Source organism: Ammospiza nelsoni, chromosome 13 (assembly GCF_027579445.1).
Source record: "Ammospiza nelsoni isolate bAmmNel1 chromosome 13, bAmmNel1.pri, whole genome shotgun sequence".
Lineage (NCBI taxonomy): Eukaryota > Metazoa > Chordata > Aves > Passeriformes > Passerellidae > Ammospiza > Ammospiza nelsoni.
The window spans coordinates 6,676,714-6,703,647 of NC_080645.1; positions in this window are offsets into that span (position 1 = coordinate 6,676,714).

Below are 26,934 nucleotides of genomic sequence, written 5' to 3' on the forward strand. Positions count from 1 at the left end.
AAGTGTTATTATTACCTCTCTGTGCTCTGATGATTTCTGGAGTTACCAATGTGCTGCTAGGGTTGAAGCTGAGAACTATTATAAATTCTTACTCCAAAATATGATTTAATTTATTCATCAGAACAGATATTTTTTACTCGTCCTGCTACAAATGTTGAGGATTTGTGCCAAGCTTTGTTGCTTTGATCTTAAAATGATAAATAAAGAAGATATTTGTTAACTTTAGGTTTAGATAATCAGACTTGAAAGTTTATTTTCTTTCTTGATTACATTTACCTTTTTCATTAAAAATTTGGCTTTGATATTTCAAGAAGCAGTTCTATTCCTGTAGGATACCTCACTCTTTTTTCCATTGTCCTGTTAAGGTTCTATCAACCTGGCAGTTTGCCTGGATCTAGGAATGCAAGTAAGAAATAAGAAAAGAAATATCACTGTTCTGTCAGGCATGACGTAGCTCAAATTTATTTGACTGAGGCATGTGATGCATTAAATTCCTCTAGGAGAAGAGTTTCTCACTATTAATAAACATTAAACCAAATTTTGGTTTTGTCCATGGCCTGTGTGAGCAGACCTTTGTATCCTGATTTTTGTATCCTGCTGTGAGTTTGCAGTTCTCCATTCTGAAATGGAAGGATTGAACGTGATTTATTTCATGGGGATGTTTTATGCTTGCAAGAGATGAACAGATGTTTAGAAAACAAAGCTACTAGTCACTAGTTTTGTTACAGCTACCCTAGTAATCAATTGCATGAATTTTACAGCAGAGCTGCATTGGAGTGAATGTTTCAGAGGCATTTCAATCAAAAGCAGTGCCATTCTGAGCTTGAAACATAGGCTTAGATTTATTTTTCTAGCAGTGCAATCCTCAAAGATTATACTTCATGCACCATTTTCATGCATGTCAACAACATCCCTTACAAAATATGAAGATGAGCGTTATTTCATGGAGGTGGCACAAAGTAATACAATAAAATGGATTTATTTCATCTTAATTTATTTGAAATGTGCATAGACTGAACTGAAGTAAAATCTGTGAGATGAAATATCTTGTTCACATGAATGCATTGGGGGGGAAAAAAACATCAGCGTTGTTTTAACTTTGAAAAGCGAAGGGGGAGCATGTGGCCTGGTTTTACAGGCATGGTTGGGTGTTGTTCTGGTGATAGGTTTCACAGTGCTTGCATGGAGATTTAATTTTCCAGTGTCCAAAAGTACAGACCCTGTACTGCAGTCTGAGCTGTCCTGTAGGCCCTGCTTGGCAATGCTCTCCTGTTATAAACCAGGACTTGTGCTGCTGGTTTGAGGCAGCACACTGACATTAAGACACAACCTCTGATAATTGAGATTAAAGACAAAGCTTTCTCTTTAGTATCACTAGCATTAAGCACAGTTCTGAGTATAGAGCTGGACTGACCCAGTAGAACCAGTATAGCTTGGATATATTAAAATATATGTAAGCTATGATTAATCTCTGATTAAAAACTGAGCAGTCTGACAGCACAGTAAGGCTTAAGTAGATAAAAAGTATGGGTGTAGTATAACTTTTTTTGTTCTGGGTAGTAACTTCTTACACAGGGTGGGCTGTGTTCCCTAGAGTGTACCTGAGCAGACCTTAGCTGAAGTTTCTCTAGAGCTGGTTCTCTGCATTCACTTTGAGATGTGCTTAGTTTGTACTTTAACAAATGCATCATCCCTCCATCTCTCCACTTACAGCTTTTCCATCTGCTGTTTCCTATTTCATCATATAGGTGAATTAAAAGCCAGGCTGTTCAAATGATTGCTTTGTTTTTCAAATTGGTATGGCTTTTTAAATGCCGTAATTTTTTAAATTGGAAATTTGTGCTACTATTCTGATAAAGATATCACTGATATTTTAAGCTGTCATGATACTAAATATAGAAAAAAAAAGGCAAAACAGAAAAACTTCACTAAATTATTGCATTGCAAGAATTTGGTTTCAAGGAAGTAACTGTGGTGATATCCCAAGTTTGAGAGGAAGCACTGATGCTTTATGTTTTGTATTAAAAATAGTATTTAAACACTGCTTTTCATAGATGGTAGCAGCACTGATGTATTTCAGATAATAGCTTTGGGTTTGTGTTTGTCAGAGTTTAGGCTGAAAAGCTTCAGTGCCCACAGAAGCAAATATAAACTGTTTTATTTCTACCAGAGGTAAGTATAGACTTTGGCTCTGCCTCTGTCAGCCAGATCTTCCTGAGGAATGTCATCAGTCTCCAGAGGCTTTTATGGATCTGAAATTACTTGAATTGTGCTTGAGTGCATTAAAGGGGCTTTAAAAGACAAGAGCTTCGGGTGGGTGGTTTATCTGCTTGCAGTGATACAGCAGCGAGCTGCTCTTTGTTACTTGCAGACTACGAGGGTCACACTGTGTCACTGATGTGGAAGTGGGAACAGCACTGAAATAAGCATTAACAGGGGGGAAAAAAAGGCAGAATTATAGAATCAGAGTGTTAAAGGTTGAAAGGAACCTTAGAGATCACCTAGTCCCAGCCTCCTGCCACAATCAGGGAGACCTCTCCCCCAGACCAGGTTCATCAGAGCCCTGTCCAGCCTGGCCTTGGGCACTTCCAGGGATGGGACAGCCACAGCTGCTCTGAGGGGTGAGCAGAGATGAAAACTGCATCAGTGCAGCTCACCCATGTCCAAGAACCACAAACAAAAAGGATGTGCAAGTTGAGGGCACAATTTGAGAGTAAAACCATCAAATCTCTCTAGCCTTAGGATGACTGCCAGACAAGGTGTGCATTTATTAATACATAATCACTCCCAAATTTGAAAAGCAACTTTTTAAATTTCCCCTGCAAGTGCTGTGTTTAGTGTCCTAAGTGGGTGGCACCAGGCTGAGATTACCTCTCTTCATTTGAGGTAAACACACAGAGTTCAGCAAGGTTTTTAGTGATTGGATTGAAAGCTAGAATTGAATGTCTGTAAATGAGGACAAATATTATTAATTTGTTCTGAACTTAGTTTCACGGCTTCTGAATGTAATTTTGTTTTGATGGTTCTGTAGCCTTGTGCATCTGGTAAGGTATTGATGGGGAAACATGAAGCACAGGGGAAAATAAGGTAGGTAAGAAAAAGTTACCTCTTGAGCCCTGTGCTCTTTGGAGTGGGCTGATCTTCAGAAGGCCGTGTAGAGGTTACTGCTGAGATACCTTGGATCAGTGATGTGTGTAAAAATCAGTTCTGACATGAAGGAGAGTGGTAAAATAATGACATTGTGCCAGACTGAGGAAACAGGGGCTGGGCATGGCCTTGTTTGTGAGAAGCTACGGAACTCCAGTTGGAGTGCAACACGTGGATGGGCTCTAACTGGAGCAGCAAGGAATTCTGTGGTTATCCTGGATGTATGGGGGGTTCAGCTGGGAGGACTGAGCCCTGGGAGGATCCTTGCAATGTTTGTAAGGAAGCCCTGTGTCCTGTCTGGGCATGGATAGCAACATTCAATGCCCAGCGCTGTTCTTTGTAGCACAAAGATGGATTGATGTTGGTAAAATTGCTTTAGGTGGTTTAAAATGTGTAAAACTCCTCTCTGCCCTGGGCTCAGGGATTTTTCTGGGTTTGGGTGGTCACCTTGTGGAGGAGCAATGGGAAATGGGCAGGGAGTTCAAAGCCAGTGATTTGCACAACTTGAGCTCCCCTTGCTCTGGGGAGGGCTCTGAGGTGAGGTTACAGGAGCTTGCCTGGAAACAAAAAGCAGAAAAGAGGTGTTCTGTTATGGACTTGCTCACCTGGAAGCAGGGAGACAGCAGCAAATACCAGGGAATAGTGTAAGGCCACACAGGATTTCTCATCAGGTGCTTTGGATCTGGGTGATTTCTCAAGAGGAATAGATACTTTTGGCCAAATAGCCTGCTAGTTCTGGAAAGATGCAAATGCCTCTTGCTACTTGGTCTATTAATTTGCTGCATGAGAGCAAATGAGTAGATTATTCTGTCCTCTATGCATGAATTAACCTGTGAGAGGATAGTATAGATGATTGGTTTTAACCTGTTAGTGCCTGAAACACATTCAGAACAACCTCTGGATTTTCTGTCATCTTCTTTCACATTTTTATGTCCTAAAGACTTATTGATGTTCAAACAAGAAATCTGTAAACTACTTTTTATTCTGAGTCTTTCATTTCAAATTTTAATATATACATGGCTAATATAGTAATTTAACAACATAATTTAAAAAGCAGTTCAATTTGTATTTGATGAAAATCCAAAAAATACACCATTTTGAAACTTCTGGAGATATCAACTTGGTGTTCTGTCAAAATAAATATCTCATATATATTATTATTTAATATTTAAAATCGGGAAATTTGAAATAGACATGAGTTCATATTTTAATTGAGTGTGCTAAAAATCATACGCCTCAATAACCAAAACCATATACCTTCAAAACAGATTAATAACTTTGTCACTGTTAGTGTGTCTCTGAGTAGATATATTTGTATTGGCTTAAATCTTGAGTTCAGTTCTGTTGACCTTAAAAAAAGAAGTCTGAATAATCAAACATGTCATATTGCTTTGAGAAGGCTCTTGAACTTTTTTTTTCCCCTCTTAATGCCAGAAAGAGATAATGTTACTGTGCGGTTTCAAAAATATAATGCAGAAGCAAGGAAAACTCTTAGGCTTGCTTCTGGAGTAGAATACAAAAATCATAACTGGATATGAACAGTCATTGGCAAAAAGTTGTATTAGTTTTAGGGATTTTGTTTTGTGCTGTCACTGAACTACAGGGACACTGGTTTAATGTGATGTATAGTGCAAAAAAAATGGTAGAGCCGCAGAGGGATGTTGGTTGCATAAATTCTTCTCTGATGTGTCTTGTGCACCCCATTTGGTGGTAGCAGCTATGGAAAAAATAGTTAATTTCCCAAGAGAAGGCAAACTATATGTGGTCAGTGACTAAAATATTTAATAGGAAACTAGAGTAACGTGGAATCCACAGGCTATTGTGCTGCCCATTTTGTCAGTCCTGACTCAACTTGGCTTTATGTTTTGTATAACACAATAACCAGAGGAGTGTAATTAGAAATTCTCTTACCTAGTAAACCGAAATATATTTTAGAGGAAAATATGGCAGAGGTAGTTCAAATATATTCTTTTTAATGGCGTCTATCAAATATTTTATTTTGATATTGTGCTTTGCCTTACCTTTAGGATAGCCTCATTTGTTTTCAGACCTGTTCAAGTATCAGTTATGTTGAAAGTGGATGGAATTCCAGTGTTTGCCATCTCATTCCTCATGTTTACCATGCTCATGTATGGAAGCAAAAGCTGTATTTGTGTTTGCATGAGTGTAGAGATATATGTGATGCATGTGAAAACGTCACATGCTCATTGATGTTGCTGCAATCTTAAACGTAATACTGAGACTCCTGGAAATCTGGACAAAAATTCTTTTCTGCAGTTAAGTTCAAGGCTCACAGGTGTCATGTTAAGGTGCTCTGAAATTGAGTTTCTTGGCTTAATTTTATAGGTTACTTTCTCATTTGTGGTTTAAGGTACTGCTGACATTGCTGGGTTGCCTTCCCCTCTTCCAAAGGGACTTTGTCTTTAAAAAATGATTAAATGTTACCAGGTGTTGTAAGGGAGAGAGGGTGGGGTTGGTTTGCACTCACCATTTTGTCCCTAAACTGTGATTCTTGCCATCTTTGATATGCAAGCTCTGAGGCTGCTCCACTCACTGTCAGCTTGTCACTCTGCAGGTTCTGTGCAGCAGAGCTGGTCCTCCATTACAGCTCACAAAGCATTTATCATGCAGGGAGTGCTGCTATAATTACCCAAAAACAGCCAAACACAAAGTTCAAGTTTTAATCAGGGGTACATTTTGGTTACTAATAAAACTGTTGAAACTCCTAATAAAGACTTGTCTCTACCTGGCTTCCATGTATTTCTCCAGCTGCTTCTAAGACCTTATCCAATATTCCCTGTCAGTTTGTAACTTGCTCCTAAGGATTGAGAGAGCACCTGAAGTCCTTTTCCTTCCACTCTCTCATCACCTTTGAGCATGACATGATTCAGTTTCTGTGTTCTGGAATGTCAGGAAAAGTGAGGAAATACCAACAAGAAATCTCTTTCAAAGAGCTGGGATCTGTGCAAGCACTGCAGATATCATGCCAGTAGTTCAGCAGTTCTTCTTTTGCTAAAGTGGATGCTCTGTCTTGGGTGTTTGTTTCGTTTTACCATTTGCATCAAAGTTTTTTTTCTTTTTGTTTTCTTTATCCTCTTTTTTTCTTGCTGTTTTACAGACTATAAATTTTTGTTGTACTTAAAATTATAATATTAATTTAGCATATTCAGTTTCACCAAGCATTCATATGGCATGAATAGGCCTCAAAGCTAACTTTTTTTCTGCTTTGGTATATGTAGAGGTGCATTTGAAACCTTGATTTCTCTCCAGCTGATTTTATGGTTTCTCTGCAGCTGATTTTTAAATTGAGACTATGAAAATGAGTAAGTTGTGGTTTTGCTTTTTTTTTCTCCATAGGGTTGTATCATTCAGAAAGTGGGGCTTTTCATGAGGAGGAAAGAAAAAAAGGCATGAAATACTGTGAAATTAATAGATTTATAATATTTGTCAATACTGGGTGTTTTATTTATATGATTGGGCTAACACTTTACTGTAGAATTATAGTCTTGCTTCACTTGTTTGGCTTTCCCCACTTGATCCTGAGTTTTATAGGGAATTTCTGTCTCTAAATCCCTGCTAAGGGTAGTCAGATGGCTCCTAGCACTGTTCTGTTGGTCTTTGTTTTGAATATTTAGTTTCCCTTTGAGAGCAGGGGTAATGTCCACTTGGCAGTGCACTTTCCTTAGCTTGTCTGGGTGTGTACCTGTTAAATACAGCACGAATGAAAGCACCAAGGTTTGGCTGTTCTTGGCTTGTGGCTTCTCTGCCAGCTTCTCCTCTGCTGGCAAGGCCATTGACCCGCAGTGGTCTAGGACCTTTCTTCAGCTGAGGTTCAGTCTTGGTCCCCTAAAAATTATATAAGAAACTGGGCTTTGAATGAACATTCTGATTTCTAGAAAAAGGCATTTTCTTGGTTCCAATAAATGGTTATTGGACCATTTTCCTCAGTGAGTTGCTCCACACTCCACTGGCAGCAATCCCAACTTGACATGAATCAACTTTGCCTTGTATCAGTTTTGCTGTTTCTGCAGTGTACAAAGTATTGTCCTTCAGTATCAAAAAATGTGTCACTTAAACTCTTTATCAGAACAAACATAAGCAAATCTTACCTGGTTTACAGTTTAGCTTCTTTCTTTACCGTTTACATTCCTCAGGTTATTTATAGATTACCACCTCAGACTCTACACTTACCTAATTTTTGTAGGATTCCTTCCAGGACTTCACGACAATGGAGCAACTTTTAGTGGTGGGTGACCTTCTTTAGCAGTAATTTCTTCCCTTGGGATTTGAAATAGATTTTCCTCATCCTGGTGTGCAAGGAGTCCAAGTCTGTCCCGTGCCCTGCCTGTCCCACGAGCTTTTGGTGCCGCTGCAGACAAATCATCTGCAGGCTGCAGCTGCTGGGGAATTCACTGTGGCAGCATCAGGGGCAGGAGAAGGATTTCAGGCAGCTTCCCTCTGTGTTGTGACACAGTTTTGTTCAGAAACAGCACTCACTGTGAGTTAGGTCCTCAGAGGTGGTTTGTTTGGAGCAGTAAAGGCAGAATGACTCTGTGCCACTGCCAGAGTTCACCAGGCAGGGTCTCTGCCCACAGCCTGGGAGGGTGAGCCCTGGGCCATTGTCTGCTCACAGCTACAAAATGCTAGCCTCTGTGTCTATTTATATAAATATCTATATCCCTAGAGAGAGAGGCTGCACACACCCTCTTTGTCTGCATGCATGCATTCCTTTTATGATAGTATTGCATTCAGTAAATTTGAATTCTGCAGTGAGTGCCTGCTGTAAGAAAGGCTGCATGGTACCAGCACACAGCCTGACAATGGCAGAGCTCCTTGAGTGGAGATGGTGCCATCTGTTCAAGGCAGCAGTTCAGTGTGTGGTGGTCTAGTGCACGGATGGCTGAGCAGAGGAAGATGTTATGCCCAGAAATTTGTTCCTGGCTACAGCTGAGGAGTGTTCAGTATCTTTGGTATACAATGTGAAGAAAATGAGACCTAATTTGTCAATAAACTAGACAATTACATGTGCTTGTAGTTGCAAAAAGCTTCTGGGGATGTACTGAATCAGATAAAATATTACAAGGGATCAGGCCAGTGTGTTTTGATTGGGGAGACTTTGATTTTTTTTTTTTAATTTTTCTTTTCATTTTTGCATGTGCGAAAGGTAAAGGGAAGGGATGATAAACAAAATTTGGTACTTTGGAAAATTCCAAGAGAAAGTATTCATTTAGTGGATTGTTTCTCTGAGGTTTGGCATCGTGAAACCTCAATTCTCCCAGAGACTTTTCACCTGGCCATGGACACAGTGAGCATCAGTGAAATTGTATGTACATGGAGGAGCAAATTGTATAGCATGTGAGTGTTATCCCTGAATTCTGCACTCCTGTCTGCTTCACTCAGTAACTCAGTAAAATCAGCTTGAGGGTGAGAAATCACTTCTTGGGGAGCAGAGTGACTATGGATAGGCCAACTTGGAAGTAATAGTCACAGCTCTCTTTAAATTTTGTGCATAGTAGTTAGAAAAATGAATATGAAATAAGCTGTGCACAGTCCCCTTAACTCTAAGCAGCAAAACGGAGAATATTTCAAAGGGAATAGCTGTCCTATTCAGCACAAATAAACATATATTGGTGAAATGTGTGTTTCCATTTAATCTCTGTATTGATCAGAACACAATTGATCAGCCAATATCCTGAAAACATTGAGAAGAAAAACAACAAGGAAAACACAAACTGTACTCTTCTGGCATAAATTAACGAAAAAACGTGTGATATAGATGTGATCTACATATATATTTCACTAATAAAGATATGCCAGTGTAAGAAATGAATTATTTGTGCAGGCAAAACTCCTGTTAACAGGCAGTTAATGGAGAAGAAGGATAACAGAAGGGAGTTGGCAAGCTAAATGGGTGAATAACCTGTGTATAAGGTTTCATGATAAACGAATCTAAACAGCAGTCATTAAGTATCATTTTAACAAGATCTCAAGAACAACAGTATAAGCAATTGAAGAGGCAACAACCCATGGTGGGACTGTAGCATGGTTTTTCCTTCAGTGCCCCTGCTAACACACTAATTGTAATTGTCAGTAACAAGGTCCTGGGTGAGCAGGAGAGCTCCCCCTTCATCTTTACAAGAATCTGTTGTGAAGGGGCAGCTATAGACAACTCCACAAAGGATGGGCAAGGAGGGAGGCAGGGAAAACTGCTGAAGCAGATGGCAAAAGAACTTCAGATGACTTCACGTAACTGAAATAATAGTATTAACGCTGAGAGCCTTCTAGTCAGAAGGCACATCTCTACTATCAAAAACAATATATCTGTTTCCTTTTGACAGTGCAAAATTTAAACCCAAATCTTCCCCATGGCCGAGGGTGCAGTGTGATGATCTTCAAAACCCCTTCCAACCCAAGTTTTATATTATTCTGAACATTCTTCAATCCCATGCTTGACTTTTCAAGTTGATTTTTATGGGAAAATATTGAAACAACCTTCTTGCATAGACCTGCTGAGTTACTTCTTGTTTTATGAAGCTTCTAACCCAGGCTCTTTGCTAAAGGTGGAATAACTAAAATGTTATCTTTTGAAGGACAGGGCTTTATTGTACCTATGAAAATGTGATGAAATCAATCATCCATAGGAGAAAGGATATTTAAGGCTAAGAGAATGATAGCAGGCAAATTTAGTCAGTTTGGCAGTGTATTTTAGAAGTGATACATTGTATTGGAAACTTGGAAAGCTTCTTTAAAAACCATGTTGTACCTATATTTTTAGGGGATCAAAGCCCTGGGAAAGGGAATTTCATACCAAGTTGTATGAATTTCGGAAAAAAATAAAAAAAATGCATCAAAGCAACATTGAAAAGGCACCTAGCTCATTCCTGGTGCAATGAGACACTGGTTGTGTGAGTTCTGCAACAAAGGATAGGCAAGGAATTTGGGAAAGAGCATAAACCAAGAGACGAATATGGGGTGAAAACTCTTTGGTTGGTTAGAATGACAGGAACCAAAGCCAGAATTCATGTGGGACTATTGTCTTAGTAGATGTTTTAGAGATGCAGGTGGGTAACAAGATCTAGAGTTGTTACTGTAAATTTCCGAGAAATATTTTGATTTCATTCCTCATTGGAAGATAATGAAATACTTAGGAAAAGGTTGTTTTCTGTTGTATTACGTTATGACATATTGAGAACTTTTATAAACATGAAATTATTTGTAAAGGCAAGTATCAGGGAAAGAATATTAGGCTAAATTGACCACTGAGGTCAATTATCACCTTTATATTGCTCCTATTGTCACCTTGATGTTTACTGCCTGTGAAAGCTTTTTCATGCTCTCCCTTCTTTTGATTTTTCTGTAACAACTCAGGACAAGCCAATCTTTTTGTAAATGCTTGAAAGGGAATTGTAATGGAGAGAGCCCTGCACAAAAGATATGAAGCTAAAGCAAAATGTTGAGTTTTGCTTAGTTGCTCTTTTTTACTTTCCTTTTTTCTTCTAATGAATATTCTTAGTGAGAAGAAATAGTATCCCCTAGAACTACACATGAGACTTCATCCTTTTAGCTGAAGAAGGAATTCAATAAAGGAAGCCTTTCTGAAGGACCCTATGCTACTTATTTAGGTCATTTTAAACGTCAATATGAGTAAATGGGAGGTTATACATCATCCTTTCACTTTAAATTTACAGGCTGCAATGTGTAAATTTTGCCTTATGAGTTTCTTATAGCAGAGATTTAGGTTTTTCTGTCTTATAAAAAAAAATTGAGTATGCCAATGTCTCTGTGAAATAACAAAAAACAAATGAATGTTTGTTTTGGAACCTAGAAAATAGGTTTCAAAAGGAAGAAAAAATTGGATTATGATCCAAACATATTTTTCCTAATGTGATGGAAAAAGCCACTGGGTCTGTGAGTCTCATTTGGCCTGTATGTTGAGGGAAGCAGTGCCTGATTTCCTCAAATCTCACCTTTGTACCTCAAATTTGAAATTAAATGTAGGGAGTATAAATCCAAGGCAAACCATTTCAGCTTATCAGTACTTAAAACCATCTTCTGTTTATTACAAGGAAATGGTTTTAAGATTTTTTTTAATTGAAATTATTGCGATCTGTAAAGAACTGTAAAACTTCTCCAGACCTACACCAGTTTCAATAAGTCTCTGTGGCTCTTCACAGTGCTGGGGGTGTGCTCTTCTAATGGAAGTAGCTGAATGAAGCTTTTTAATCTCTGTTGCATCCCCTTAGGTTAGATTATTGAATAGCTCCTGTGGTCTCATGTCTCTGAATTGCACTCAAGTTACAGCCATACAAGAAAGTTTTAATTTCTTGCAACTACCGTGGGTTTCTCCCTCCACCTCCAACCCCCTGCCCTCTTTCTCTTTTTTGCATCAGAATTTGAGATGGAAGAATATAGGTTAGCTGTAAGTTAGAAGTTGTGTGTGCATGCTGGGAAATCCATGGCCAAGTGAAAAGTAAGAGTGATGAATAAATTCATTTTAGCTGGAAAGGCAGCCTGTGAGGCTGACAGTCTGGAGGGCATTGGTGTGCTGTGCTCTTGGAAATTCTCACCTCAGCCTTTATGATGGCAGCAGTTTGGCTTTTGCCACTATGTGGGAAAAATAACTAGGATAAAAATAATTGCTTTTATTTTCCGTTGTTTAAAACTTGCCTGAAATTTCACAAGACTAGTTAGCTGGCTTTTTCTGTAACATTTCACATGGAAAAGTTATGATGCGGATCATGCTGTGGGAAGTTGCTTCTAAAAGGATTTCCTGCATGAAACAGAGAGGAAAACAATATACACAAAACCCCCCTGGAACCTCTTATTGTAGAAAATACATACATTTAGCTTTTGTTCAGCTTTTTAGATTTTCAGTGACTTCCCCTGCAACAAACATTTTCAAAAGATTGTAACCTATAAAGAAATGATCATACAAGTAACTTGCTTGTTTTATGCAAAAACATGCTGTTTGTGTTTAAGTGACAGTAACCAATAATTGAATATCTGTAAACACTATCAACAGAGAACTTAAAGAGTATCTTTGGAGTAGGCTAAAATTAGATTTCATTACAACCTATTTGTAAATCATTTGAACCAAATATCTCAAGCTGAAAATGTAAATGTGTTTTTGTTTTTGCTGGAGAGATGAGGTCAGCAGAAGTCTGCAACAAATATGATTACTTGGGTGGAGGTGACATGATTTACTTAAATCAGGCAATTTCCCCATTAAAGCATTGAAGCCTCAACTCATAAAGAGGCTGCTTAGCAGATGCACTGTAATGTCTTCTAGGATTTGTTATATTAGGTGATATGAAAGAAAAGAACAATTATAAGAATGGCTGTATTTATATGTTGAGTGGGGGGAACAAATCCAGTTTTTACAGCGGGGGGTGGCTAATTTTCAGCAGATAAAGTAAGCCTGTTTCATAAAAGCTTCCTTATAAATATTGTACAATTAAATATGTATTTATATTTAGATTTATATTGCCAGGGTAGGACAATGCAAGGATGAATCATGTGAGTGGTCAGTTTCTTACATTTCCCCATTTTCAATGCAGAAACAAATTTCTCCCTCCCTTTCTTCCCCACCCAATGGGAGCAGCACAGAGGATTAAACCCCTCAGTGCAGGTGGAGTTTGGGGTTGTTGTTGAGTTCTTTTCCTTTTTCTCCCTCCCCTCTGTGCCACTTAAAATTAGGAAGGAGTATTAAATTGGCAAAATTTTATACTGCTGCTCTTGCTTCTCCCCAGTGTTACGAGCTGAGCCAGAGGCCAGGCCATAAAATGTGATTGATTAGCCAGGACTGTGGTTACAGAGGAGGTGCCACATTTTCTATGCATTCCATCGGGAGGCTGGAGCAGGAAGTGCAGAGCTGCATCTCCAGGGCTGAGCCCACTGGGGCAGTGCCTGCCTTGGAGGAGGAGGCGCTGAGATGTTTTCTGTGGGCTGTGTTGCTGCTGTGGCTGAAGCTTCTTTTTGGTCCTGAGCATTTGTGTCTGCAGTTGGAGCCTCAGGTGCTGCAGGTTCCAGGCCTTTGGTCTCATCCAGGGAATCATTGTTTATCTTGCTCTGCTGAGGAAGATGAGATTTGGTGGAGAGGTGAATTTTCTAATTAGGCCAACTAATGGTTTATTTTATAGTGTGCTTTTTGGTCATTCCTTTGTTTCCCGCACTTAGAATAAATCTGCTCCTTTATTTGCCATGGTCTGTAGGTGCATTTGAGCCAACTAAGAACTGGGACAGTGGCTCATGACTTCACTACAAGCTTGTAGGATATTCAGATGGTAAATGCTTTTGGTCTGCACCATTATATTAGAAATTGCTATTCATTTTTTTCAGGTGAAGCAAAAACCCACCTCCATAAGCTTAAGTTTTGGGTATACTGTGGTTCTGAAGTTGAAAATTCTCTCTGAGATTAGAAGTTCTGATCTCCTGAGCCAGTTGTAAGAGCTGACTATAATGCTCTAGGCTAAAAAATACTCAGTAAAACCTGATTTTAATGTAATTAAGAGCTCATTTTAGGGCTTTATTTGGGTATTATTTTGCAATAGAGAGTGGTAAAAAGATGAAAATTACAAATTGATAAAAATTCACTCTGGTTTTCATATCACTGAGGTATTCCCTTCAAAGGGACCATGAAAATATGCATTAGTTGCACATAAGTGGGTCTTGATCTCCGCCCATGCTGCTTTGATTAGAGCTGGTGTAATTCCATCCTGCTTTTTTCCGAGGGACAGAGAGGTGCTGCAGAGGAAGGGCAGGTGGAGTTGCAGCAGACACTTTTGAGAGAAGGATGAAGGGTTTGATTGCCTGCAAGGAGGCATCAGTGCGTGGCTTAAACACTCAGCTTTTACCCCACCTGAGAGTGCCTCTCCCAACACTGATGGCTGGGAGCAGCCCTCCAAAACCAGCAGTGCTCATTCAGTCTGACCTCTTCTCCCTGACACCACATCCTACTGCAGCTAGAGACTGTCTGAAAAGCTGCTACACCTTTGCTTTCTCAAAATGGTGCAAGGGATCTGGCAGATTTAATAATCTCTGGTTAAAGCAGTTTTTTTGGCTTTGGATGTAAGGGAACATAACTGGTTAATTCTGACAGTGAATGCCTACATGTAAGACCTCAGAATTCGAAATAATTCAAAGCAACCTTTTAACTTAAGTGAGTGCTAATTAAAAAATTTTAAATATTTGACTACCTCTGGAAGGGACACTATATAAAAACAGTGCAGAGCAACTTTTAAAATGTCATTTATAAAACCATAAAGGCAGGGAAGGAATAAATACACTGAAAGCACTGATTAATCCCCCTGTGTTGCAGTGCCACTTCATACTGTTGTAATGTGGACCCTTTCCTCTGATATTACTCAAGAAATACAAACAAGAAGCATTTATTATCTCCCAAGTAGTGTGTGCTATAGAGTGCTGAATAAGGAAGTGAGGTATTGCAGCTGTTATCTTCTGAACTAACTGCTACTGCGTGTTCCATGACCAGCCCTGGCAGGGTTTTTGTTCCCATGAATGAATAGGCCATAAATCTGTCGGGGCTGACACCAGCAGCACTGCTGGAGAGTGTAAAGGGAAAATTTGCAGAGGAATCTCGTGGTCTTTGCTTGCCTGGAAAATGAGTTCAATAAAATGGAGGTGATCAGTGCTTATTTATAGGCCAAGCTGATACATCCAGCATTGGCTGTCAGGGTTTAACTTAGTGTTTCCTCATTTATGCTCACTCTGTAAAGCAAAACATGGCACTGTAAAAAGCTTATATAATGCTGTTATACTGGGCTAGTCACTATTGTCGAAAATAGATAAAGCAAAATAAAGGGAGGAAAAGATAAAGGCACAGATAAAATGCACAGGAAGGCAATGGAAGAGGCTGGCCAGTGCTGACATCCTGAGAAGGGATGTGGAGCTGCTCAAAATCATTTTGCTTGAACCCTAGATTGGAGGTGCTTGGCAATTACTGCTGTGTTAGAACAGCAGATAGATCCTGAGAGCTCTGCTCTGCAAAGACAGCATGGGGATTTTATTCTAGTGGAGGAAAGGACTGAGGAGCTGTCTGTGTTTTATGTAGAGTTCCTTCTAACACTAAATTGTAAGGTATGCTGGAACTGTACCTTAATGTGTATTCTGTTTTATGTGGGGAGCTTGTATATGGCTTAGTGTGACATGCAAAAGTGTCTAAGTAGGACAAATCTTTAATTGTAATTCACTGAAGAAAATTTAAAAAAAAATCTTTTAAAGCAAGTGTTAATAAAAATCAGGTTCAAGCCACACCCAGAGCACAGCACAGCCTGCACTTAACAACTGTACCTGAACTGGGACTGGCTGGGTAAGTTTGACCTGTAAATAATTAACATCTTCTATGACCAGCTGACCTGATGGGAAGTAGGAATGGCTCCAGGTATCCAGTTTGTGGAATTTGCTTTGCTGAGTTAGGGTACCATGGGCTTGGAGCCAGACTGGACACTCTGTGACCAGAAGTGCAAAGAATCTGAAAATTAGGGTCACTGGAAAACTGCTGTGAAAGACAGTTTTTTGTCTCTCTCCTAATAATTTATCAATTGCTTTAAGCTTACTGCCTTATAGCTATACTTCTTGCTGTGTTCAAAGGAGTTAATCTACATGCTCATATTCTGTTCTCTGTGTCTTGATGCACAAAGGTTTGTAAACTGAGCTCTCTTGCCTTCTTTGATAGCAGTGACCTCTGCCTGAGAGCAGGGGAGAGGTGGAAAAACTCCTCTGAGTAAATGAAGTTAATGCATGACATAATGATGCACTGGGATGTGTGTTGTTGTTTTGAATAAGGACTTTAAAATGAAATTAACAATATTGCAAGACTCTGAGACACTATTCTGTCAGTCTTTGGTCAGCTCCATTTCTGCAGCCCCAACTCAGTTCTGAATATGGTTGAAGGCCAGGTATGTCAGAACAGTAAATATTGTTTTCCTTCTAGCAGTGGAATTTTGCCATGAAATGAGAAGCAGAAGTTGCAGTGAAACTTTTAATCTTTAATTGCTTCTTAATAATTTTCTCAGTGTGTGTATTCAATTAAATGAGCACTGTGAAAACCCAGAATTGCAGTATGTTTCTTTAAACTTGCAAATCCTGTTAGGTGTAGGTCCAGGTTATAAAATTGAACTGCCTTCCCTTGCATCTCTCTGTGGAAGCTAAAATATTTACTGCTTTTTCTCTTTTCTGGTACTCCAAAATTCCTTTCGGTATCTCAATTAGTGCAAACTTATCAGAAAGAAAAGTACAATTTTCTTGTGTTATGAAATTGCTTATTATAGTAGTAATAGAATATTTCAAAGACATTTTGGGTTATTTCAACATACAGAAGAGAGGCTTTGAAGGGAATTTCGAATAAGAATGCCAAATTAAGTGATAACACTCATTACTGGACTGTTTCACATATCATGCAGACCTACTCCAGGGACAATGCTTGAGTTATGTATAAAAATAATACTTGACCCTTAGTGACCTATTCCATTTCCAGTGTCTTGTATCCTGTGATTTAATGAATGAGCCTGTAAATTTTCTTGGTAAACAAAAAAAAAAAAAATCCCAACAACTCAAAACACAATTGAGAGTGTTGTTACATCTTTGTAATTCCAAGAAAATCTGGAATGTACTAATGGTTTCTGGAAAAGTCTTTCACTTATGCTACTGAATTATTAGCAGTGATTTTTTTTTTGTACCAATAGCTAATGAAACATATAAACACTTTGCTAGTGTACAGTTGAAGAATGGGTGAATGGATTTTGTTAGCAATGACCCTTCTGTTTCAGCTTTCAGAATAGATATAAAATGTTTACAATCTGATTATTGGTTCATTTGAACAAGTGTTTTCCTTTCCCCAAAGTTAATAGATCTTAGGTCTAAAATTTGGGTTTTTTTTTTTCTGAAATGGGTGTCTGGATTATCTTTCATTTTGCCATACAGTTCCTGCTCACTGGGGTGGGGATACTTTCTCTGTAAAGAAAACGGGATTCTGCAAAGGAAAGTTAGAGTACGTTGGATCACTCCCTCATTAGATTAAAACCTATGGAGACAAATGCTAAATGTGTGATTCTTTCCTGTTTGTGCTTTTTTCAGTCAGGTTTTGGAAGAAGTTACTGCAGTGAATGTCCATGTACAGGAGATGAGTTTGTCCTTCCCATGGTATAAAGATGCCAAAGTTTGGAATGCAGTTCTGGGCATTGGTATTTGTAAAAATGGCAGACCAATACTTTCAGAAACAAAAATGAAGTTGTCTCTAAGTTGAGAATTATTTTTACTTGTGAATAAGTATGTGTACAGTTTTACTATTTCTTTAGAATGAAGCTGCACTGTCTACAGGTGCTACATTAAAAATGCCTTTGGATCCAGAGTGCTGCAAGTGTAGAATATGGAATTAAAAGAAGCAGCAAATCAGCTGCCTGTGTTGAGCAAATCTTAAGAAGTGAGGAGGAAGGAGACTTTTTCCTAGTGTAACAGGAGTTGTGTAGTGATTATTAGTCACATCAGAGCATCAGAGTGGTACTCCTTAATTACCTACAGCTACAACTGCTTAATACAATAAATCACAGTGGAAAGCTGGTAGGTGATAATGACAGGCACCTGCTGATGGAGCCTGCAGTAAAAAGGGTGCAGCACGTGCAGCTGCCTTTCTTACAAAGGAATAAAGCAGGAGCAAGGGAAGGCAGAGCAAAGACCTCTGACAACAGACAGGTATCAAGGCTCAGGATGAATCTCACTGGAAAGTGCCAGAGATTGTGGAGTTGGTTTTTTTATGTTTGTTTTTGACTGAGAGAAATAAAGGGAAGGAGGCCAATGAAGTAAAAATGTTAATATTTAAAATATGTATTTTAGTTTTGCCACAACTGCAATGGTTGAAAATAATTTTGTAGCTACTGTGAGTGGGGCTAAATGTAGGCGCATATAGTCAACAGTGTGCTTCTGAAAATACATGTGTGCCAGCAGAGCCTGTGGGTGGTGAACCCAAATGGGAATGTTTGTGGGGCAAGGCAGGGTGGTACAGTCAAGTGGTCGTGGTCACAGAGCCTGGTTGAAAACCCTGGTAATCCATGAGTGCAGCACTGCGTGACTACATTAACACTTCACAATAAAGGATGGCAAGTGGGCAGATTTGCATGCAAATTAAATTTTCAACAATATTTCTGCATGCAACTTCCATTACAGTTGGGCAACTTTACACAATTGAAACTGATGACTAAGAAAAAGCATTTACAATTTAGAAAATTACAACAGCAATGCCTGTAATCACCCAGGTTAGCTGCTGAAGTGCCTCTAGGGGCTTGATTAGAAGGAGGAGAACCTTTAAGAGGCTGATGAGGCAGTATCAAGCACTGTGGATTGAAACAGAGTGAGAGAAGCTGTTATAGCCTGGACTTGGTGAAACAAATCTAGGATGAGCCTATGTAATACAGACAACATCTAATCAGTGGAACAGGATTTGTTCAATCAAACCATAAGGAGCTGTAAATAGTGTGATACTTGTATCAGAACAGAGGCCACATTTAACAAAATTGTATATGCAAGACAACATCAACCGCCCAATGGAAATAAAGGGTGGTTGGTGCAAGGAAAGGGATTCCATTTGTGGTTGTACCAGGTCCTGAGAATACAGAGAGTCCACAACTCCCCCAGACCTTTCCAACATGTGTCCATGTATTTTTTACATTTGTGAACTGTTTGTTCTGTATTTCCATCACACACATTTGGCTTTGTGTGAGATCTGTGTGAAGGGGAGATGGATAATGCTGAGTAAAAACTCAGAATATACTGCCCTCTCCTGACAGCTGGGTCAACCCCAGAGCCTGCAAGTAAAATACTTGGTGAATTTTTCTTACAAGAAAATTTGGTGCTTGATCCTTCAGCCTTTTGGTTATATAATTTAAAAATGTTCTTCCACTGCAAGTGAGATTTTTGTCTTCCATCGTGAGAAAATTAATGAGAATGTTGTATGCCTTCTTTGATCATCAACTCTTCCAAAACATATCTTTATAACATTTAAAAAAAATATTTTCCATATTGTCTGTTGTCAATTTACTTAGTTTCAGAATTGGCTCACCACCAGATTGTTGAAGATACAAAATATAATGACTGAAATTGCTGCCAAAGTGATAATGAAATTAGCCCTGGTCTTGTCCATAAACAGGTTAATTTTAGTGATGGACACAATGATCAGTGATAGCTGAAAGTACCAGGAAGGGCACGAAGTTTTTAAGCTGGGGATTGGATTGTAAATGTTGTATGGTAGAGGTTTGGTTGGAAGTGAGTTGGCAGCCAAATAGTTTTTTTAAATATAAAGACCTCATAAGTTTTTTTAATATTATGCCCTTCCACATATTTTGAAGCCAGGTTGCATTTTGTGAAATCCAGTTACAGAAAGTAGTAAATGTTTTTGTCTGATTTTATCTTCCAACCTGTTCTTGGGGCTTAGCTTAAAAAGACTGAGTATAAACCCTGCTATTTTTTCTATCCAGTTTGAGAAGTTAGGTGATGAGGAAATGAAAATGTTCTTATCAATTATTTGGAAAATCTCAGTGAAGCTTTCTTTGCCTTCAGCAGGATATGTCTGATACCCTTTTGAGAGTCACTGGCCCTATTAGTAATTTACTCTTTTCTCCTCCCTTTCTCTGTCCCCTGCCCTGTATGGGGTTGTCTCTTCCATTTCTGCAGATTAAGAAGTTGTCAAGGAGTAGAAATTTCCATTTGGAGGTGACTGCATTCTTTTTGTCCTGTATACAAGACCACAGTACACAGTAAAGGAATAATTCTGCTTCATGCATTACATGTGTGCCTTTGTTTCTTAAAACTGCACAAGTAGAGGGTGTGGAGTCTCCCAAGCCTTTCTTTGTTCAGGGCTCATGATCTGATTTCAAGCAGAAAGCCACAGAAATAAAGACTGACTCCAGAAAACAGAGCTGGTCAGTGTATCAGAACACTGAGGATTATTGAGGCTGGGAGGGGATTATGAGGAAAACTAAGTTTTCCAAAGAATGGTAGAGTATAATGGAAAGATGTGCAGCAGCTCTGGGATTTTCCAGCAGCTTGGACAAGACAATTGCTGGTGGAGCTCTCAGTGGACTGGATAAACTTGCACATGAGCTTCATCCAGTGTACTTGCTGAATTCAGAGCTTCTCTGAGTTTTTTCTTTGCCTCTTTTGCTGAATAGTAAACCAGAAAATCCCATCTTGGATTTTATTTATTTTTTTCTTTTTTTGGTCACAGTTCTGTACTTTTTAAACTGCACATTTTAAAATATAAATTACCCACCACACTATGCCTGATCCCATGCTGCTGCTGTTGGTACAATAGAGCACGTGGATAAGCAATCTGAGCTAGGAGTGTGTGCTTTTCCCAGCTAAGGGCTGTCGAGAGCACCTGCTCCCTCTTTCAGCTGTACTTCAGGATTGATGTTTGAATTCTGTTCCTAAGGACTGAATGTGTAATATTTTCTACAACAAACTGCCAAGCCTGCTTTAGTAGGCACTTAGCCACACCATCCCTGTCCTTACCCCATGCTGTCAAATTAATATTGTGCCTACATATTTATATATTTATAGCGCTGCTAGGTAGTTGTACAAATGAAAGTTGTGCTTCAGGTGTTGTCATAACGAGTTTTACTAATCTAAAAAACTATATATATATATGTGCTAAGTTTTATAGATATGTCCTGTGATACTGGTACTAATTTTGAAGTGATGGTGTTGGTGTTTTCCCACAAAGGTGCTCTGTATGGACACTGAGGGAATGTGTGTTATAATTTTTATGCATTGCTTTTGGACATGTTTATGTTAAGTAAATAATGCTTTCTTAATCTGGTACAGTTTCTGCTCAGTCTCAATCTGAGTTTTGCAGCTCAGAGGTCTGTGAGGGTGTCTCTGTTAGTACTGAGCTGGTGGAGAAGATGTTGATCCAGAATATAGAGCTGAGTTAGCTGGGAGTGACTAGAGGGAGTTGACATAAACCCCATTTAGTCCCAAATTAAAAGGTGTTTTTATTCAATTTGGCTCTGACAGAAGTGTGCAGCAAACTTGTGTCCATTGGGATGAAGATAATGTTGACAGTAAGGAAAAGGACTTCCAAGAAATTCTAAAAAATATTACATGAATTAATGAAAAAACCATATTTCTCATTGTTAGATAATTGTGTTTTTGCAAGAGACCATAATTAATGGTTCTGGTAACTAATTAACCACTTCTAGGAAACTGAGATGCTGGACTGCTGATGGGTCAGCATTAATAGAGTTAATTGTGAGCTGCATGTGATAATGTGATTTGCCATGGCACACTTTTCACATTGAATTATTTGTGCAAATTTCACTAAGATCCTGTAATATTGCTTAGGCAAGTTCAGTGCAAGCAGCATATTCGTGCAAATACAGTTTAGGTGAAATTAAAAGGAAGATTTTTATTACTCATTCAGAGGAGAATTGATTGTCAGGTTTTATGAATCCTAAAATGTAGCCAAGATGAGAACAAAAAACACTTACTGAAAAGCTGGAACACTGATCAATGCAAGCGCCATATTTTAATCCACCACTAATAATTTTATTTAATTGTCTCAAGGCTTTTTTTATATAAAGATCTGGGCAAAAGAAAGGTGTCTCTGTGCTTCTCAGATTTATTACACGTGTAAACAAACCAGCATGAAATGAATAATACTTTAAATGGATATGAAATAGCTTTAACTCCTGGTTAGTCCTTCTGAGCTCTTTCTAATAGGTAAGCAAGTAATTGGCAGGGTAGCACCATGGGATATTTCAGCTGTGTAACCACTGGATTGATACTATTAATGAAACCTCAGACTAAAGGCTTACAAAGCACGAACACTACAACAAAGAACATAAAGGAGTTATTCCTGATTTTCAGACAAAAATCATAAAGTGTCTCTGACTTGGTCCTGTGATGAATTTGAACAGCAGTGATTAAAAAGTCTGGTTTTGCACCCTTTGTATGTAGAGAGGGGAATACTTGACAAAGCTTTGAGTGTCTTAGGGGCTCTACAGTCTTGTATTTTCCTTCTGCAATGCAGCCTTGTCCTCAATGGGCACAAAGCTGAAGTGCTGAGAGCAGGTGAGATGGGGCTTCAAGATAAAAATAGAGGTTAAGCTGTAATTTGCCATCATAGAAGACAAAAATCTCTTGCCAAGGATGGATACAAGCTTCCTAAACTCAACAGCTCAGCTTAAAACCCACCTGAGGTCCTGTGTCAGTGCATGGTGTTAACTTAAATGGCCTTGGAGTAACCTTCCTTCTCAGGTCCTGGTTCCAAATGTGTCCCCTTTGTTAGCTGAGATCATTTCCTCCTCCCTCACATGTGAGCAAGGCTTGCAGTAATAGATGGCTCCTGCTGAGAGTTTGCCAGGCAACACAACTCTCCAGGGAGGCTTAAAATGTCCTCCTCTTAAAAAATGTCCAATTTAACGGCTGTATTTAGGTGTTTGAGGCCATACAGTGTTTGCAACAACTATGATGGCTCTATTATGATAATGGAAGAAAGCTGCATTATGAAATAAATGCATTCTAGGTTTTCCTTGGCAACATAATGTAAGGATTGTTCTGCGTGTTGGTACTAAAGAATCAAAAACAGTTTAGTAAGTCGATGTGAACACTATTTCTTGTCATGTGGTTAATGGATCTACTGTTGTATTTGTGTTCTTTCCAGCTCTGCTGCCTTACATCAATGAAAAATTATGTTTTTTCTTCAATGCCACAGCACTAGTCGTCTTTATATTCAACACATTCTCCTTCAAATTTTTCAGTGTAAGATGTCTGCCATTTTACTGGGTTAAAGTCATTTTCCTGGTCATTTTCTTGGCAGTAGAAAAGGATCATCTTTCTTGGTTATTGATGTTGCATTTAATAAGCTCAGTTGAGTATAGTCATGTTGATGTCTAAACAAATGCACTGCTACTTTTTTCTCTTTTTCTTTTTTGTGTGTAGAGCTGGCTGTAAACATGGCAGTCTGTAATTACCCTGGTTATGCTTCTGGTTAAAGCAACAATATTTTTTTTTTTGCCCTTATAGTATTTATACCCTTTCTAAGCCTTTTTCCCTTTCCCCAAAAGCTGTTGTTTATGTTTGGCTGGACAGATTTAGGAAATGGTGAAAATTTTTATGATTAGCAGCTACAGTACATGAATAGTAGGCATTCTTCAGATTTAAAGAGGTCAAATTGATTTTTTGTGTGTGTGACAGAATTTGTTCCTGGGGTGAGACTTTGAAGTAAAATTTCAAAGCATTGACTAGGGGTACAGCTCTGCAGCTTCTTACTGACTTTGTTCAGAGATCAGGAGCTAAAACTGCATGCTGCACTTTGAAAATTTACCCCTAAGTATTGAGTTCTACCTCAGAATAATTTTTTTCCAATAATTTAATAAACCCCTGAGAATGTGATTTATAATGGAAATGCTGACATACTTAAATTTAATGCTAATCACTGGAAATTAGTAAGATCTTAAACAGAACTTGGGCAAAACCTGCAACTCATAAGTATCCTGTAGTTAATTAACAGGAAGTATTTCAGAAATGCACGATCCTCAGAAAACTGTGTTAGCAGTGGCCCTGTCAATAGTGATATCATATTTTGTTTTATTCCTCAGACTTGCCATTATCCCCCAATTCATAGGAGGGTACTTAGGGTACCTGGCTATTTCCCAAACATCTATGTGCTTTGTGGAATTGAGCCTGTCCAACTTGGAAGCTTGTGGTGAGGAACATTCCTGCATAATAACATGATGGATTCTTTAATATAAAAGTGTCAACAAGATTAGTGCTGTTACAATCTTGTTTGTTTGAGTAGGACCTCAGGAAAGAACATCTTCCAGTCTACAAATTGTATTGACAATGTCCAGAACCAGTGATTTTGAGTTCCAGACATGTTTGCTGTGACTTCCTCTTGCTTCTTCATATTTCTACCCCACATTTCTCCATGGTAAAATCACTGCCATGACCATCTAAATAAATACATAGGGGTATTTATTATGTATTATAATAGGGGAGGAATGTAAGAATCAGGAGATGGAAGAGGAGTTTTGATTACAGGGGGTAGAGCTTGGGAAAACAAACCTAAATTTCTGAGCCCTGCAAAAAAACCTGGATTTCTTGCATGTTATGATTGCTTTGTGCTGTGTGGGTGGTGGCTGTGTTTTGCTGTTTGGAAGGAGATTCACTGGGTGTAATTGTTGGCTGTAGGTCTGGTCTCAGCTTTTTTGCTCTCTATCCCCTCTATCCCATCTCCCCTGTTGTGCTCCTCATACAGCAGACAGTGAATAGAAAATAGCAGTAATGTCCGTATCCAAAGTTTTGTATTGTGTGTTGATAATCTCAAATCTTAGCAATCTAAATAAAAACATAGTATATGAAATAGCATCTCCTTAGCAGAGCATTTCAAAGAAGAATTTGAAGGAGAATTGGGCGCTTGACCTGTGGGTTTTTATAGAGCTTATGGAAGGCAGTGTCGGAGCAAGCATGTAGGTAAATTTGAAAAAGGAGTGTTTTCCTTGTGTTCTCCTTTTAAAGAGTCTGTTCCCCAAATACTAATGTTTAATATTTTTAGTCACAATGGAACTCATGGATGCCACAACCAATTTATACCATTTTCTGTAAGAAAAACAAACAAAAACTGTGCATCTGGACTGACAAGCTGTATGCCAAGATTCAGCCAGATGCAATTTGAAATGTCCAAGACATTAAACATGCCCTGAAATGGAGCTTTTAATGAAAGTGCCATCTCAGTCTCAGCTCTAGTGAATGCCAGTGTAATACTGCAAGGAATTTATCATGCTAGGTCTTAGCTCTAAGTAGGCTACACTAATCTAGGAGTAAATATACTGGGAGTGTGCAGAAGTTAATGCTTGGGAGGTGATATTTCCATCACATATCCTATACTGCCTGCACACTTGTTTATAGTAATGTATTTCTGATAGCTACATAAATTTTACCAAACTTAAAAAAAAAAGTAGAAAAAGAAGTTGTGTGCTTGGTATGCATTGTTTTGCTTCTTTCATTAATTCTTGCTGGCATTGTGGATGCTCAGATGAACAATAGAGTAGCCTGTAAAGATCAATACCAGATTGCTGATAGTGCCTATCTATTCAGAGTAGATTATTTGATAAATGGTTTGGTCCATATGTTTTGACATTTGTTAGCTGTATAGCCCAGACCAACTGGTAGAACTGTAGCTTCATCATAAAAAGGAGGAGGAACGAATACACTATTTCCTTTTTTTTACAAAACTGATAGATTGTAGTTTTAAAGCTGAAAGTAGATGATTTCAAGAGAAAAAAAATAAACAAGCTCAAGCTGTTAAGAATTCACATGTATTTTTCTTAAGTTTTGTAATTAAGGTCTATCAATATAGTATATATAACTTTGTCTTTGGGGTTGATGGGATTCAGAGCTCATAAAACTGTAGTCTAGCTGTTTTATATCAGTGCTCTGTACAGTGGATCAAACAGGTTCCTAGGAGAGCAATCCCTTCTGTGCTCCCCCCAAAATTGCCCTCATTTAAAAATCTGGGAAGTTTAATGAAAGATATGTAGAGAACATCAAGAGCAGGCTCAAAAGTCAATGAACCTTCAGGCAAACATCTAGAACTTCACAAGAGCTCAGATTTCAATTCCTAGTATTTAGGTCAAAATTCTGTGTTAGTTTTTGCAAAATCTTTTTTCTTTTTCCCTCAAATTCTGTATAACATTTGCTCAAGTGCGAAGTCCTGCATTTGATATGCACTTAAACAAAGGATATTTTCCATTTAAGTAGTTGTAGTCATCAAACTCTTCTCTTTTGTCCAGCCTCAGAGGAATAAACAAGTCTAAGTGCAAAAACCATACAGCAGTGTGTTCTGTAGACTGAATTAAAAGAATTTTTTATAGTTAGTGTCTTTATTTCAAGCTGTTTATGTGAGAAATTTATTAATAAATATGTAAGTAGAGCAATAATTTAAAAATTGTACGTAAACTTTTAAGTGAAAAACCCAGTCAAATTTAAGGACTAGGAAATGCTTTTTTAGAAGTGATTTTCAGTCTTTGTACAGGTGAAGGGTAGTGCTGAAGTAGATATGTCAGGAAAAATACAGTGAAAAATTATACCTGACATGCTTAAACTTTGAAAAATATTTTAGAGCCTTAGAACAGGTAAAAAAAAATTATTTCTCTTCCTCTTCCCCCATTTTGTGGCTCTGTTGGCTTCATGCCATGAGGACAAGGATGGTGTTGCCTGAAATGCCCCTGGTCTCTGGAGGTTCCCATGGGATGCAGTGCAAGCATGTGGTGAAGGGGATCTAAACCTTGATCTAAACCTTGATCCTCCACCTCTGCCTTGTGTGACAGGTCCTCCTGTGCCAGGAGCTCCTTGGGCTGCTGTGAGTGCTGCTGTCCCTGCTGGGATTAGGGAGATTCCCTCTGTCCAAACCAGGACTGGTCCCTGCAGGGGAGTGAAGGGGAAATCGCCCAGGGGTGGTTCAGCACCTTGGGGATGCTCTGGTGTGGGACCTGGGTCTGGGTCTCTGAGAGAGTAAAATGAGCTGGTTTTAACCAAAATAAACTTCAAGGAAGAGAGAGAATGGGATTAGAATTTCTGGAATGTTGGCCTGAGATCAATAAAGGAAGAGTTAGAGGCTGACAGTTTTCCTGCATAAAATGTAGAAGAACACAAAGGGATAGACAGTGTGAGCTGGAAGAGGTATTTCTGGGTAAATCCAGAGATAGATTTAACATATTTAAATACTATCCTGTGAATATTACTCTTTTCCTACTTATTTTGGACAACCAGGGG